The following is a 15,585-nucleotide window of genomic DNA, read 5'->3' on the forward strand; positions in this document are numbered from 1 at the left end:
AGAAAAGAGATAGAATTACCTGCAGAAGCTGTGACAACAACATCTAAAGGGAAGTTCCTTTTGTGCAGAACAAGCATGGTTTTGTAGTTAAGATTTCGATGCAGCTCAGCTCCATCTTCCCATACAAGGCATCAAAGTCAAGACCCAGACCCACACATGGACTGGGGTAGTCTTATTGTTTTGTGCCATGGCCAGGAAAGTAGTCTTAGAAAATAAGAACAGAGCAAAAAGGTAGCTGCTGCAGCTAGCCTTCTTGGCCATGTTGAAATTTTTTGGGAAATTTTTCAAGCTTTGCAATTCATGACTTCAAGTAAAAAGGAGTTCATTTAAATAGACTTAGAAACTGTGGATTTAAAGCTCTAAACTGGGTTAATTATTTGTTGATTACATAAATTAATACAAGTAAAAGGAAGCATCCAACACTCCATAATCCATTGGCAGTGATAGCATGTAACATGCTATCAGCATCTCCAAAAAATAGTTTTAAACTCTAGTGGCTAATCTAATATCTAATTTAACAAAATCTATTATTTGATCAAAATTTTTTCTTTTTTGCAGATTGTCAATGGTGGTAGGGATTTTATGTTCACCCTTCTTCTTGGTGAAGGTTTTAATTGGATTTTCCAAATCAATGGGTACGGGATGTCTCTAAAAGTTGAAAATTCAAAGGTACTATTTGTCTCATATTATATTGTCCAAGTCTTTTGGTTTTGGTCAATCAAAGTAAATTTCCAGAGAAAGCCAGTCCAAGATAAAAACAACTCAATAGGAGAATGCAGATAAGCCAAGTAAAAGCCCAACTTCATAAAAGAAAAATACAATGAAATGGGCTCAGAAAAGTTTACACAGGAAAATGTAAAGCAGCCACCTCTACAAAGCAGCACTACCGCAACTGCAGATCCTACGCCATCACCCTGAAGAAGGGCTGAAGAACCAAACGGATGAACGGAAAATAGGGGTAGGCAAGCTAACCACACTGAGAGCGTTCCCATAATCTTACCAAATAGTGTAAAATGCCCTTTAAATGCTACGAGCCACCAAAGTACACCTCCGGAGGAGAGCCTAGGAAGTGACACCCAATGAAACTAGCAGCAATGGTAGATGGTTGTAAATTCACAGTGAGGAGCGATATTTGGAGAGGATCAAGGCATAGAAGCCAAATCTGAGATAAAAACAGGGACAACTGAGACCAAACTCAGAGTAAATACAAAATACTCAAGAGAGAAAAAAGCTGAAAGCTAAATGCATAAAAAGTAAATCCAAATCATCAACCATGGTGGTTTGGAGAAGTGAAAAAAGGGATGGAGTAGGGGGAGGAAGGGGGGATGGAGAGGTAGGGTGAAAACGGAGGGCGAGAAGGGAAGAAATGAAGGTAAAAGAAGGTTGAAGAAAATGAAAGACAGAGAAGGGTGAAAAAACGGGGAGAGAAGGGGAGAAAGGGAGGAATCAGAGGGTGGAAGAAAGGGGAAAAGGGAGGAGCGCGATGAGGGATGGGCACTGGGTTGCCGCCGATCCCAAGCCGGAGAAAGGAGTCGACGGCAGAGAAGGTTTCAAAAGTTCAGGAGTTTCTGGGAGAGAAGGAGGGGCACTAAGTCACAGGCTACTGACTGGTGAGTTTTATATTGTCCAAGTCTAGCTTTTGACAAATCAAGGATGCATTTATATTTGCTTGTGAAAAAAAAAAAAGTTACAGATATTTGCTCACCAAGTGTGTGGTAGAGTGGCCACTACGTTTTCTTCCTCTAGATTTTAGTCTTCGGAGGAGGACTCTACTCTCATAATCTCTCTACCCTTCAATCTCCTTCTATTTGAACGATCACAGTTAAGTCACGTCAACATCTTATATTAATTTTTTATTATAGAGATAATAAGACAAAAATCAATCTATGAGAGAAGGGGAGGGAAGAAGATGGGAATATGCGGGTAGATAATCCTCCTCCTTAGTCTTCGGATTGGTGCAGTGACTTGCAATTTTTTTATTTTTTTTATGTGACATGAGTGTCAAGTGAAATATTTTTTCATTACCCTACCAATGTGGGATTGCTAACACGTCTTCTCACGTGTAATCTCATTTAGTGGTTCACACGTGAGTTTGTAAATGAACTAAGGAGACTATATCCTTGACAAAATCATATGCTCAAAATAGTGTAGTACTTGTATTCAATTTTTGAAATAGTTAGTGTTTAGTTTAAGAAATAGTGATAGTATTAGTGTTCAGTTTAAGAAATAGTGATAGTACCAGTGTTCAGTTTAAAAAATAGTGAGTACCGTGTTCAGTTTTCAGAAACAGTCTTTGTTCAGTTTAAGAAATAGTGTAGTACTTGTGTTCAATTTAAGAAATAGTCAGTGTTCAATTTAAAAAATAGCAAGGGAGAGGAGAGTGTGTGTGTGACGGACACGAGGGTTCGATGCGTCAATTTTTTATTACTTTATTTATTTATTTTTTATTATATTAAACTTTTGTACTTTGACGTCAGGGTGTAGTCAAATGAGGATTTGAAAGGATTTTAAAAGACTTTAGAAAGGTGTATTCAATTGTGAATTTGAGAGATTTTAATAGATTTATAAATTCATGGATTTTTATGGAGTTTAATTGATTTGTAGATGTCACAGCCCGTCCCGGGATTTCTATATCGGGAATGTGAAATGACGAAAATGACCTTAACGTGACTAAGGTATGTGTGTGTGTGATATATTTTGGACTAAATGCACACATCTCATAAACTTTTGGAAATTATATTTATGTAGATTAAATTTTGGTTTGTGTTTTGTGTGGTAAGAAATAGATTTTTGATTGTGGTTGGACCACACACATACACCTCATCCCTCTCTCTTTCCCCTGTGTCTCTCTCTTCCCCGTCGACTTCTCTCTCTCTCTCACTCTCGAATTGTACGGCCTCACCCAAGAACCCTCTAAACTTCACAGATCGAAGCAAATAAGGTATGATTCTTCATCCTTTTGATGTTCTGAGTTGAATGGTACTAGTTTTAGGAAGTGAAACCCTTGGAATCACGTGAAACCCGAACTCCCATTTTATGATACTGTTCATGCACACGTAAATTCTTGATTTTCAGGGAATTCTAAGCTTGTAGTGAGCTTAGTGAGGTCCCAAGGAAGCTCGGAGTGCTTCGTTTGAAGGTTTTGGACGTCGGGATCACTGGGTTCAACCTTGGCCGGTTTTCTTGGAATTGTTCCGGTGAGATTTCGTGATGTTTAGACCTTGAAACTAGTCTATTGTGATTCTACATGTTGAGGGCTTCAAATTGATATATTATACGAAGAAAATGGTTGAGAAACGAAGGAGAACAAGGCAATTGAAAATTGCCCAGTTTTCCAGCCACCGGAAAAACCAGTCCAGCGAGCTCGCGAGGAAGAAGACGCGCATGGGCGCGCGTGTACCGTTCCTTGGCGCGTGGGGGCACGTGCCACATCAGAAAATTTTTCTAAAAATATTACGACGTCCGTGACGTCAAGTAGGTCACTGTGGTATATTCATATACCCAATTTTAGCACCATATGAGAAGTTATTGAGTAATTGAACCTAAGTTGGTTACGATTCGTGGTTAAGAAAAAAAAAATGTGAATTTACGATCCAACCGTTAGATCGTCACCAAACTTTGATACATTGTAATACGTAATATTTGAGGATTATAGGAACTTACGGATTGGGAATCCGAGTTACGGATCTTCCGGAATTGGAGTTGTAAGTTCATAAAATAAAATGTTAACCGTCACTTAGTTTTGGAAATTGACGGAGATCTGACAGTTGGATGGTAATGAAATTTTAGGATGTTGTCCTAGAGATATATTGTGGACCTCTGGAAGTTATGGATTTAAAATCTGAGTTGCAGATCTTTCAGATCGAACTACGTAGTGACGTATTTTATATAAGTTATATATTCTATCGATATGAATTCTGAGGTTGGATTTGGTTATTGTTTTAGGCGCCGATCGTCATGACGCCTTGACGTATTGTGCTAGGGAGTTGTAGGGCGAACTACAGGTGAGTGGGCAGTTTTGTTTTCGTACTACCTATTTACAACTGTTTTTCCCAGAAAATGCGTTTATATGAAAATTATGATTTAAATTGCCATGCATGCAAATGTTGAGATATTTAGTTTGATAATGGATGCATATATATGTTAATTGACGCGGTGGACGCACATGTGAGTTTTTATATTATTCAGATGAGTTATTTGATGAGAATTGCATTGAAAGCTCATAACCTGCACCCTAGGTGATAGTGCTTATATTATTCACCACACCGCACGCTCGTCTTGGATCCAAGTAGGTGGATGTCGTACAGACCATGTGAGGGTTCCGACATGCTAGTCGTATAGATCACTAGATGTGATTCCGACTAGTGGGTGACCTTAGTTATGCGTGTTGATGATTGATGAGAGAAGCACTAGAGCGTATTTATACACCTTTCATCGTACAGACTACTATACGTAGTTCCGAGTGATGTGCAGTGTAGTGCCATACAGGTCACAGTTGGTGACTCCGGTAGGGTCGTATAGGTCACTGTGGTGACTCCAGCTGAGTGGGATGTTGAGCTTTAGAATCAGCCGTACAGGACCATTGTAGGGTCTCCGGTTGATTTATTATTTCACCTGATTGATATTGATGCATTTCTGATTATATTTAGCATGGCGTGGCATATTATTTCTGAGATGTTATGTTGATGGATATGAGCTGAGTTTTGATGATATGTGTATATATATGTTTATATACTATTTTTTCTGGGAAAGTATACAGGTTTTACAGCGAGGGGTTAGAAATGTTTTAAGTGAAAGAAGTGAAAGGTTTTCGAGAAACTTTGTTTTACTGACCCACTCAATTTTGTTTTGCGCCCCTCCAAGTTCAAGTTAGCAGAGCTTTGGTGGCTAGGAGAAATCCAGCGATGTTCTGACAGAATTCACAAAAGTAGGATTCACCCCCGGGTGTTATATCTTAGTAATTGTATCTCTAAAGCTTCCGAACTGTGTAAATGGTTACGTCACTCTTATGTGACGGCCAGCACGCCCTCCTTCGGGACGGGGTGTGTCAGTAGAGATTTCATATAAAATTTTAATTTAATTCCCTCGAAATCTCATGAAGAGAGGTGAGATTTGTGAATGCTTAAAATAAACTACTAAATCTCTCAAATTCTCTCAAATTCCTCAAAACTTAACCCAAACTTTTTTTTTTATATTAAAGCTCCCTAAAACCTAACAATAAACACTCTACATAACCAACAACAAAAGCACTAAATTATGTAAATTCATTATGAGTGTGTGGACACTAATTGTGACGACCCGTCCCTAATTTTTCTATGTAATTTCTCCCCAAGTATGTGTATTGACGATTATGCCTTTATCGGCAAGTAACGTGGACTTATTCTTATCGCTTTCCTTTTTATTTCTCGCTATCGCATTTAAATTGTACACGCTAGTACGAGTATGTGTAAATTTTAAAGTATAAAAACATCTACTTCGGATAGATTTCGATTTCCTTTTACTGTAGGAAATCTAAAAAGCTATCCTTGGATTCCTTTTAAATCCTACCCGTGCACTTCCCTTCATCATTCAGTCTCAACTATTCCATCTTTTCTTTATTCTCTGTCCCCCTCTATCAGAAAAAGCAAAGAAAATTTCAAAACCTCACTCTCTTCTTTCTCTCTCCCGTGAACTCTCTCTTCCTCTGCAACTCCATGAACGAGCTCCAAAGCTCATAGATTGAACAAACAAACTACATCATCATGCTCATCTTAGTCCCACGATCACGACCATACCCCTGGTTCAAGTGTTGACCGAGTTTTGAACGTCCAACTCGGAAGGTCCGACTCGGCGAGTTCGATACTACGGTTTTCAAGCCATGCATGGCTTAGGTAAGCCTTGAGAAACCCTTAGAACCTTCATTTCACTTCTATGGGTTGTTATTGATCCTTTGTTTGTGTTTTGAACGTGTGGTTTTACCCAGAAACTCGAGAAGAAGGAGAACCGAAGTTTTTCGTTCAAGAACCGTGGCCATTTAGTAACTTTCAAACCATTTTTTTGGTTAACCTCGACCACAACTGGACTTCTTCTAGGTACAAACTTGTTCTCTACATTCCTAACTTCAAAATGAATTTTGAATCACTGAGTTTGGTTAAGTAATGAGTTAGAAATCAACTTTGGAAGTTGGGAAGAAAATTTTAGTTTTCTAGAAAATTTCAGCCGTGGTCGTTTGGCCACTTTCAGGCCAAATTTCTGAACAACACGAACTATATTCGAACTTTTTGTAAATTGGGATCGGTAGATCACATTTCTAGCTTTAATTTGGATTTTGTAGAAGTGAATTTGGTTGAGAATCGAGCTCGTTATTGGCTCTGGAAGTTGGGCCAAAAATTTGCAAAACTGCAGATTTTCGCGAAGAAGGCGAGTACAGTGTACTCGCGGGGGCGTGTGGGCGCGCGTGGACTAAACCTTTAGACGGCGTGTGGGGGCGCGTCTGGCCTCCGGCCGGCGCGTGGTTGACACGTGTGTGTTCGTATCGTCGAGTAGATCAATTTCATATATTTATACCCTAGGTTTGAGCAAACTATGGACGTTTTATTTAGGTTTCCGTTATGTGCTTTAATTAATGTTATTTAGTTATTTCACATATAGGGGAAACTTATTCCGAGGATTTTCGAGGCCAAGCTAGGCTCGGGGGCTACGACCCAGCGACGTACTTGTGAGTGGGCAGTTGTTTTATACCTATATATATTTATAGTTTCCATAAATGCGTATTTATTTCACTTTTACGCTTATCTTGCCTAGTATCAATATTGTGATATAAATTGTGATAAATGCTGTTATATGGTTGTGATATTACTGTCGTGGCATTCATACGTACTTGTGTACATGTTCATCTTGCTGCACCCGGTGTTAGTATTCGCCCCAGGGCCAGGGCCAGTCCTTCATGTGTATGTTCACATCCGCACCGTTCGCTCACCTTGGATCCAAGTTTAGGTGCCAGTCTTGTTGGGTAGATTGCATTAGGCGATCCGACTTGTATGTGATGTGCTTTTGCACCAGTCTTCACGTGATCGTAGTACTAGAGCATATTGATTACACCCAGTTCTGTTCGTGTCAGAAACCATCTGTTCGAACTTGTGTGTCAGCTTAGATGGATGAGCACTTAGTTATATTAATTATCACATGATTATTATTGTGGCATATGATACATCATTTACTTGGCATATTTCTGGTTATATGGCTGATATATTGGATTTCATACTTACGTAGTATGTTTTGAGGAAACTATACTTGTTTTACGGCGATGAGTTAGTATATTCAAAGATAAATGTTTTCTTATAAGCATTGTTTTGCTGACCCACTCAACTTTATTTTTCGCCCCTCCAGGACCTAGATAGCTGTACTCTCTGTGGCACTCGAGGAATCACGATAGTTCTGACATTTCCTTCTATTAGACGTACGAGCTTATCACTATTATGTAATAAGTGTACTTTGGTTGCTTTGACTACTCTTTCGTAGTCTTACTGTCTATTACGCTCTGAATAAATTGCGCACTCTTTCACTGTTTAGTTCTAATTAGTTTTAATTTTATTCACTTTTTGCATCACTTACCCTTATGGTTACGTCACCTCACGGTGACAGCCAGCATGCTTCGACCTTTCCAGGTCGGGGTGTGTCACTAATGCTATCATAATTCAATGAATAATTATACAATAATTTCTTTTACAATAGAACAAGATAAATTGACATTGCTAGGTTTACAGAAAGTTCATGTGAATTGAATAATAAGGGGTTTGGGTGATCGACTTAGAATTTAAGTGATAGATTGCTCTAGTGGTCCGTCTTTCTCTTCAACTCCACTTTGTTCTGGTTTAAATACTCCCCTCTCCTTATTGTAAATTAGTGTAGAATATCTCTTGTACTGAAAAAAACTTACAAATAAAAGCCAGTTGATTTTAAATTTAGAATTAAAATTAACTCTTGAAATCATTCATGGAAATTTGGAATTATATAACAAACAATTCATTCTGAAATGGGATAGTGGCTGCAAAAAGCAAATTATGAAAAATGTGATAGAATTCTGCATTATTGTGGTCTTGGTCTTGCCGGGGTCATTACTCTAGACTATCGTCATTTTATAAACCATGAATGTCTCTTGAAAATTTCAATATTTGTAAATGATAGAAGTGAAAATTGCTAAATAATTTACAGTATACAGTTCCACTTTTTAATATCCTATCACTTTATGGATAAGATACTCTTATTAAAAATAAATAAATATAAATATATGTATGTGTGTGTGTGTGTGTGTGTATCTTGATGCCTTAATGTAAAAAACAAATGCCAATTAATGTTCTCTTTGATTCGTTGTCAAAATGTTAATTTGATGGTTAAAAAAATTTCAAGCAAAAAAAAAAAAAAACACTTGTCTATCAATTTCCAAGTAAATTGCAAAATCCTGATGGATAGGACCTTAGCCTTGCAATCACTGTACTTGAGTTTGGAATTCCTCCCTCTCCTTATTACTGCGTAGCAATATCTTGTCTTAAAAAGAAGTAACGTAGTATATTTAAAAGGTATAGCTACTACAAAAGTACCTAGCAGTGACATTTTAAAAAGCGACAAGAAAAACCTATTAATGTTGGATATTAAAGAAAAATCCGAAAGAAACTCATGTAATGACGGATAAAAGAACCGACAGCATTGCTAGCGTCATGAAAAGGCTTTTGCTGTCGGTTAGTTCCCTTAATTTGTCAAGAAAAAGGAAAGTGTTTAAAAAAAAAAAGAAAACATTAGTGTCGGATAAAAGTGACATTGAAACTCCAGTCGGATAATAAAAAAAGCAGATTTTTCTCGCTCATAACCGACGCCACTAACCATTAATAATAAAAATATATATATAAAAAGCCTATTCCAGTTTTTTATTAAATAAAATAAATAATTAACAAAGTTCAAATTTTCAGTAAATCATAGAATATAAATTGAAAACCAACTAAGAAAATTAAAGACCAATTAAGCGAATTTGCAGAAAACTATGGATTTTCAAATAATTTTTTTTTCACTTTTGCAATAATTTTCAAATCAAAACAAAACACAATAGAAAAAAAAAATCACTCATGCATTGACTCTAAATCAAAATCTAATCTAAAAGAAAAAAACTCAACTCAACTCTCAAATTTACCTGATAGAGGCAAAAAAGGCAGAGATTGGCATTAAACCCAAGTTTCTATTTGTGAAGAAACCTAAAACAACCAAATTACCAGTCATTCAATCAAAATTAATCAAACCCAAGTATCGATTTCCATCAATAAAGAGAGAGATACATACTTGCTCGTTGACGTAATTTTCGAGATCGGAAAAGATGTCAGAGTTGTAAGGATTCTTGTCGAGCAGCTGCTCCACTACAACACCACATGTTGCTGCTGTATAACCAATCTCCACCTCCTTTGAAAGACAAAACCTTTTTAAATTCGCGACTTGAGGACCAAACCCAAAAAGAAAATTTTAGGGATGAGCAAGAATTCCAGAGAAAATTTAAACATTTTCTGCAAAGATGGTTTTTTTTTTTTTTTTTTTTTTTGGAAAATCAATAGAGAAAAAATAGATTGAAAGTTTTGAGGAGTAGTGGAAAAAGAACCACGGGGATGCTTCGAAGGTAGGGTGAAGGGAGAATAGTGTTGTTTCGAAGGTAGGTGATGGAGAAAGAAACAAGGAGAGAGAAGCGGCGCATGAAGGAAATAGGGGAAGAGAAGGCTTTTATTTAGGGTAGAAAACTAGAGTTGGACAAAACCGACATCATATATTAATTCTGTCGGTTAAAACCGACACCACCTTGGGCCCATTGACATCACTCTGCCCAATTCCGCGTGCAAAACTAGCGGGAAAATTCATGCCCAAATATTTCACGCCAATTTCGTCAGATAAAACCGACATTACGCTATCCGACACAAGTTTGAAATATTAAAAAAAAACAAAAAACAAGTCCTGTCGGTTATAAGCGACAGTACTGCCAATTTTGAAAATATTGAAAAACAAAAAACAAGTCATGTCGGTTATAAGCGACAGTAATGCCGACATTAAGCTATCCGAAGCAAGTTTGAAAATATTTAAAAAACAAAAAGCAAGTCTTGTCGGTTATAAGCAACAATACTGCTTTGTTATCCGACATTTAAACAGGCTGTCGAAAATGTCTTATCTGACAGTACATTGTATAAAACCGCCACTAGTCTCCAACACAATAAGCCACTTTTGTAGTAGTACGGTCTAGTGGTATTCATCTTCATTTGTAAGTGAAAGGTCTTAAGTTCGATTTTCGCCAAAGATGAATTTGAACACATTATTGCTAGCCAATTGTGAGGCTTAGCCCACTCCCCTCCCCTTAGTGTAAATAATATCGTTTGTTAAAAAAAAAAAACATAGGTATAAGCAAAAGTTAAGGTATTCAAATAAAAATGAAGAAGGAAGAAACAAGTCTAAGAACATGTGGGAATAGAAGTGGGTTCGGTACAATTACCGTACCAATTACTATACGAAACTTTTGGTTTGACAAAATTTATTACCATTACCATACCAAACTTTTGGTATACCAAAGTTCGGTATTACCAAATAGTTCGGTTGACATGGTAAGTCAATGGCAATTGCCACTTTTTTGACAAAATCTGCTTTTATTTTTTAGCCCAATTCAAGGGCAAAACTTTTTTTTTGTACCTTTTTTTTTTTTCTTTTGGTGAACTGGAAACATATATTGCCAGGGCGAAAGCCAAACGTACATGGAAAGCCCACCATAGGGGCAAACAAAGCAACATAAACCAGAAAGGGCGGTGTAAGGGGAATAAGCAATAAGACGTTGCCACAGAAGCAAGGCGTCACCCCAAAACACCCCCACAACAAAAAACTATTAAGGAGGGCACGAAAGTCCATCCTTGTTGAGAATGTGTATCAATGAAGATGGGGGTCGTCTAACCCAAGTTTTGCTGCACATCTTCATGTTCTTCCTCGACGCCAAAAGGTCTATCGTCTGGTTGGCCGATCTTGGAATCCAAGACCAGCAACATCCCTAGAAAGAAGTTCCCATACTTGAAATTCTTTCCAAGATTGGGTAAACTTCCCAGCTGCCATTAGAAATATCCCCAAGCAGTGAAGAGATTACCTCAGAGGAATCCGATTCCACCATGACCCAACGAAAGCCTAATTCAGCTGCCAACTCACAACCCCGAAGCACCGTCATCGCCTCTGCAACCACCACATTCAAATCCACAATAGAGAGCTTGCGGGCAACTACAAATTATCCCCTGTGGTCTCTCAACACCACAGCTAAACAAGCTCGACCGTCCGCTCGGTTCCAGCTCGCATCAACGTTCAACTTGATATATGGGTCATTTGGGGGGCACCATTGTGTAGGAGGCCTGGATGAGTCAGGGAAAGGCCGAGGAATAGAAGGGCTTGGAAGAGTAGCCTCCCAGAAGGTAGCTGAAGTGAAAGAAATAACATGCACCACCTGAGAAGGAACAATGACTTTAGCATTGAAAACATACATACATCGAGTCTTCCAAATATGCCAGCAAGAAAAAGCAATAACAGAAAGGAATCTCGATCTATCTGACAGGCGATAAGCCACATCAATCATACCTCGGAGCCAGATTCCAAAGGAAGAAATACCCCGACCATTAACCCGAAAGCCAAGTGGACCACCAATCCAAACGGGCTTAACACAGGACAAAGCAATAACAAATGCATCACCGATTCCTCCTAGTTGTTACAAATTGGACACACAGGTAAGGGAGACGACCGATGAGAGAATAATCTTGCCATGGTGGCCACCGCCTCCCGCACAACTCTCCACAAGAAATTCTAAATTTTTGGTAGGGCATTCATCTTCCATACATTGTAGCCTTGAACCTTTATCTCATACATTGTAGCCTTGCACCTTTATCTCATACATTGTAGCCTAAATTTATCTATAATTCATCATTCACACACCCAATAATTCAAATGATGCAGCAAGATTCATGATGAAGATTAAGTTTACAATCCAAATATAAGTTACGAACCAAAACAAATAGAAGTTAACAATCCAAATAGAAGTTAAAAGTCTCAAACCAAATGAAAATTGGAACTAAACTTCAAAAAGTAAAATTCATTGATCAATTCTTCAAACTTGAGATGTCGAAGCTTTTGGATGAGGTATTGAACTTGTAGAAGTTTGAGCTTGTGCCAAGCCTACATTACAAACAAAGAAAAAATATTAGTAGCAGGAATAATTAAAGTTAAAAACCATTTAATAACAAATTTACTAAAAGAATTAAAGCATATCTTACTTGTTTCCACTTTTTCTATTTCCTTGTAAAATCGAATCATATATTCCGTTGGTTCTTTATAGAAGTTTACTTTATCTGCCCTAAGCCAATTACTAGTACACACTAGTGCCTCTATCATTTTAGGAGTTAAATATGCTCTAAAAGGGTCCACAACCATCCTTACTAGGCTAAATGCATTTTCACTATAACATTGGTAGAAGTGAGGATTGCAAATATATCCTTGGCTATTTGTGAAAGAATTGAGAACTCTTTTGTGTTTGATTTCCACCAATTCAAGAGATCAAAGTCACCAACAACAATGCTAATATAAGTAGAGTTTTATTTTCAAATTATTTGAATATTATAAATATGTGTTATATATTTATATATTATATAATTTATAAATTATATATTATATATTATATAATTATATTTTTGGTACTGTACGGTAATACCGTGGCAATGATATCTATTACCAATACTGTATCATGAAATTTTGATACGGTACAATACCGTACCATTACCGATTGGTACAAAATCGGTATGGCACGGTTGACAATTCGGTTGGCATGAGAATTTGGCAAAAAAATCCACCCGTACGTGGGAATGAAGTGAATAATTTTCCGAAAGTAGTTATGTAGATATGACTAGGCCAAGCATTCAGAAATATAGTAAGAAACGATGATTTCATCTAAAATGAGATTCCAGGAGATATATTGTAGGACAAGGCAAAACCTAGTTTCCGAGAAATAGTTGGGTAGGAGGTCAAGGCTGCCAATGACATCAATTCATAACTAAATATGTTGAATATTGTTGAAATAGTGATGTGCTCAACATGTATTTGATATATAGATCAACTTGATGCGTCGCTGGTAAATCGCTAAGGTGTTATTACGTACGAATCATCCAATTCTATACATGAAGGCTCTTCCTCCTTTTTGGAGCTACACAATTAGCTTTGATTCATAAAGTTCACGTCTAAGATATTTGCGGACTCACCCCTAATGCCTGGTGGTGGATGGTGGCGGCGGTTCTTATGATGGGGCTAGGATTTTTATTTTTTCATAAACATGGAGTTGACATGATTATGCAAGAGAGAAAGAAATATACAAGGTAAGACGTTCTATCCGTTATTAAAAACTTGGGTTAAAAACCTATTTGATGCCAATATGCCAATAAGCATGATGTCTTATTTTCTTTTTCAAGCGATATTTCTACTCTAAATTACTCAAAGTGACTCGGAACGCAACGAGTTGAAGAGGAAGACCCTAAACACCAGGGCAATCCACCACTTGCATATCTCTGTTTTTCTTGGAACATAAATTTGTACACCTGATACACCTTGCATAGAAATTTTGACCGATGAGCTCATCAACTTTAAACGATTAGCGATCCCATACGTAGTGATCCAAACATAGCCTTGGAGCACATCATAATTTAAATTTGATTAGATCAACTTGACAAACAACAACAACAACAACAACAAAGCCTTTTCCCACTAAGTGGGGTTGGCTATATGAATCCTAGAACGCCATTGCGCTCGGTTTTGCACATGTCCAAACCCATTTTGTGTACGTGTTGATGCTTCACCGCCCAACATTCTGTGCCATACATCATCGTCGACCTTATTGCCGTCCTATAAAATTTTCCCTTGAACTTCAGTGGCCTACGACGGTCACACAACACGTCGGATGCACTCTTCCACTTCATCCATCCAGCTTGTATTCTATGGTTGAGGTCTCCATCTAATTCTCCGTTCTTTTGCAAGATAGATCCTAGGTAGCGAAAATGGTCGCTCTTTGGTATTACCTGATCTCCGATCCTCGCCCCTAACTCATTTTGGCCTCCATTTGCACTGAGCTTGCACTCCATATATTATGTCTTTGATCGGCTTAGGCGAAGACCTTTAGATTCCAACACTTCTCCAAAGGTTAAGCTTCGCATTTACCCCTCTTGAGTTTCATCTATCAACACTATATCATTTGCGAGAAGCATACACCAAGGAATATCATCTTGAATATGTCCTGTTAACTCATCCATTACCAACGCAAAAGGGTAAAGACTTAAGGATTGTTGATGCACAAAATCAGTGAGGACTTTGGTACAACAGAAAGTATTAAGTTATTGCTCTGGTCATTAGTGTGGATAAGTATGTAAAAGGATAGAGACAGGAAAGTAAACATAAGATGTACGTGGTTCACCCATATTGGCTACGTCCACGGAGTAGATGAGTTCTCATTAATTGTGAAGGGTTTACACAAGTACATAGGTTCAAACTCTCCTTTAGTGAGTACAAATGAATGATTTAGTACAAATGACATTAGGAAATATTGTGGGAGAATGATCTCGTAATCACGAAACTTCTAAGTACCGAAGTGTGGTATCGTCTTCACTTGCCTTATCTGTCTCATAGGTAGATGTGGCATCTTCTCTGGAAGTACTCTTCCTCCATCCAGGGGTGGTATCTTTAACTGGTGGAGATGCATAAGGTAATGTATCAATTTCACTTGAAGCTTACTTGTAGTTTCAGGCTTGGTCAAGCGCGATACAAACCATGTAGTAGGAGTCCCCCAAGTCGCCGAGCTAAGGGATCTGCTGAAAGATGTGACAGACAAGGTAAGCAATCAGAGCTCCAAGCAATCAGTCCCAGATCAGAAGTTTGATTTCGAGTTCCGGCTGATTGTTCTCATTCTCCCTATCTTGCAGGCAGCATGAAGGATAAAGAGAAGAAAAGGAGAATAAATGATATGAGATACTTTTGCTTTTGAAGAAGTAACTTTCCACAGGCTTATTCTTGAACTGGGCTGGAGGGTTTTCTGGTTTCCTCCAGAGTATAAGGCTGACTGAAGAATTTGAGGGTCAAAACAAGTCCATTAAATTTAGAGTAGTGGATGTATCGGCACGCGTTCTGTTACGCTTGTCTCCACATGCTTCCTTGTATCATTCTCACTTTCCCTATCGGTTCCTCAGACAGATGTGGTATCTTCTCTGGAAGCATAAAATGTTGAAGATGAGTACTCGAGAGCAATGCCAGGTAAGTAATCAGGTAAGGGGTTCCAGGCAGTCAGTTCCTGACTGGAAGCTTGATTCCAAGTGCTGACTCATTGCTCTCTTTCTCCTTGTCTTGCTGGTAAGAACAAGGCCAAAGGAAAAGACAGGGAAAAAGCATGATATGTGATACTCTTGCTTTTAACCCTGATGATATGAGATATTATTGCTCTGGTGTAGCTTGTTTGCAGAGGTATTATCGGGGGGAAATAAGGCTGAGTATTTCGAGAGGTTTCGTTGGGAGTACCGTCTCAGATAT

At 38.0% G+C, this 15,585-nt stretch overlaps 1 long non-coding RNA gene across 2 annotated transcripts; it reads right to left on the minus strand.

Moving 5' to 3' along the window:
• Positions 1 to 655: 655 nt before the first annotated feature.
• On the minus strand, positions 656 to 13,891 carry LOC126631099 (uncharacterized). 2 transcript variants are annotated; one of them, XR_007626233.1, is made up of 2 exons: positions 13,751 to 13,891; positions 656 to 5,376 (listed from the first exon to the last, which is right to left on the minus strand). It is a non-coding gene; the product is annotated as an uncharacterized LOC126631099 (long non-coding RNA). The 2 variants fall into 2 exon arrangements; XR_007626232.1 differs by having other exon boundaries at positions 13,748 to 13,891.
• Positions 13,892 to 15,585: the final 1,694 nt, after the last annotated feature.

The sequence above is a fragment of the Malus sylvestris genome, chromosome 8 (genome assembly GCF_916048215.2).
Source record: "Malus sylvestris chromosome 8, drMalSylv7.2, whole genome shotgun sequence".
Lineage (NCBI taxonomy): Eukaryota > Viridiplantae > Streptophyta > Magnoliopsida > Rosales > Rosaceae > Malus > Malus sylvestris.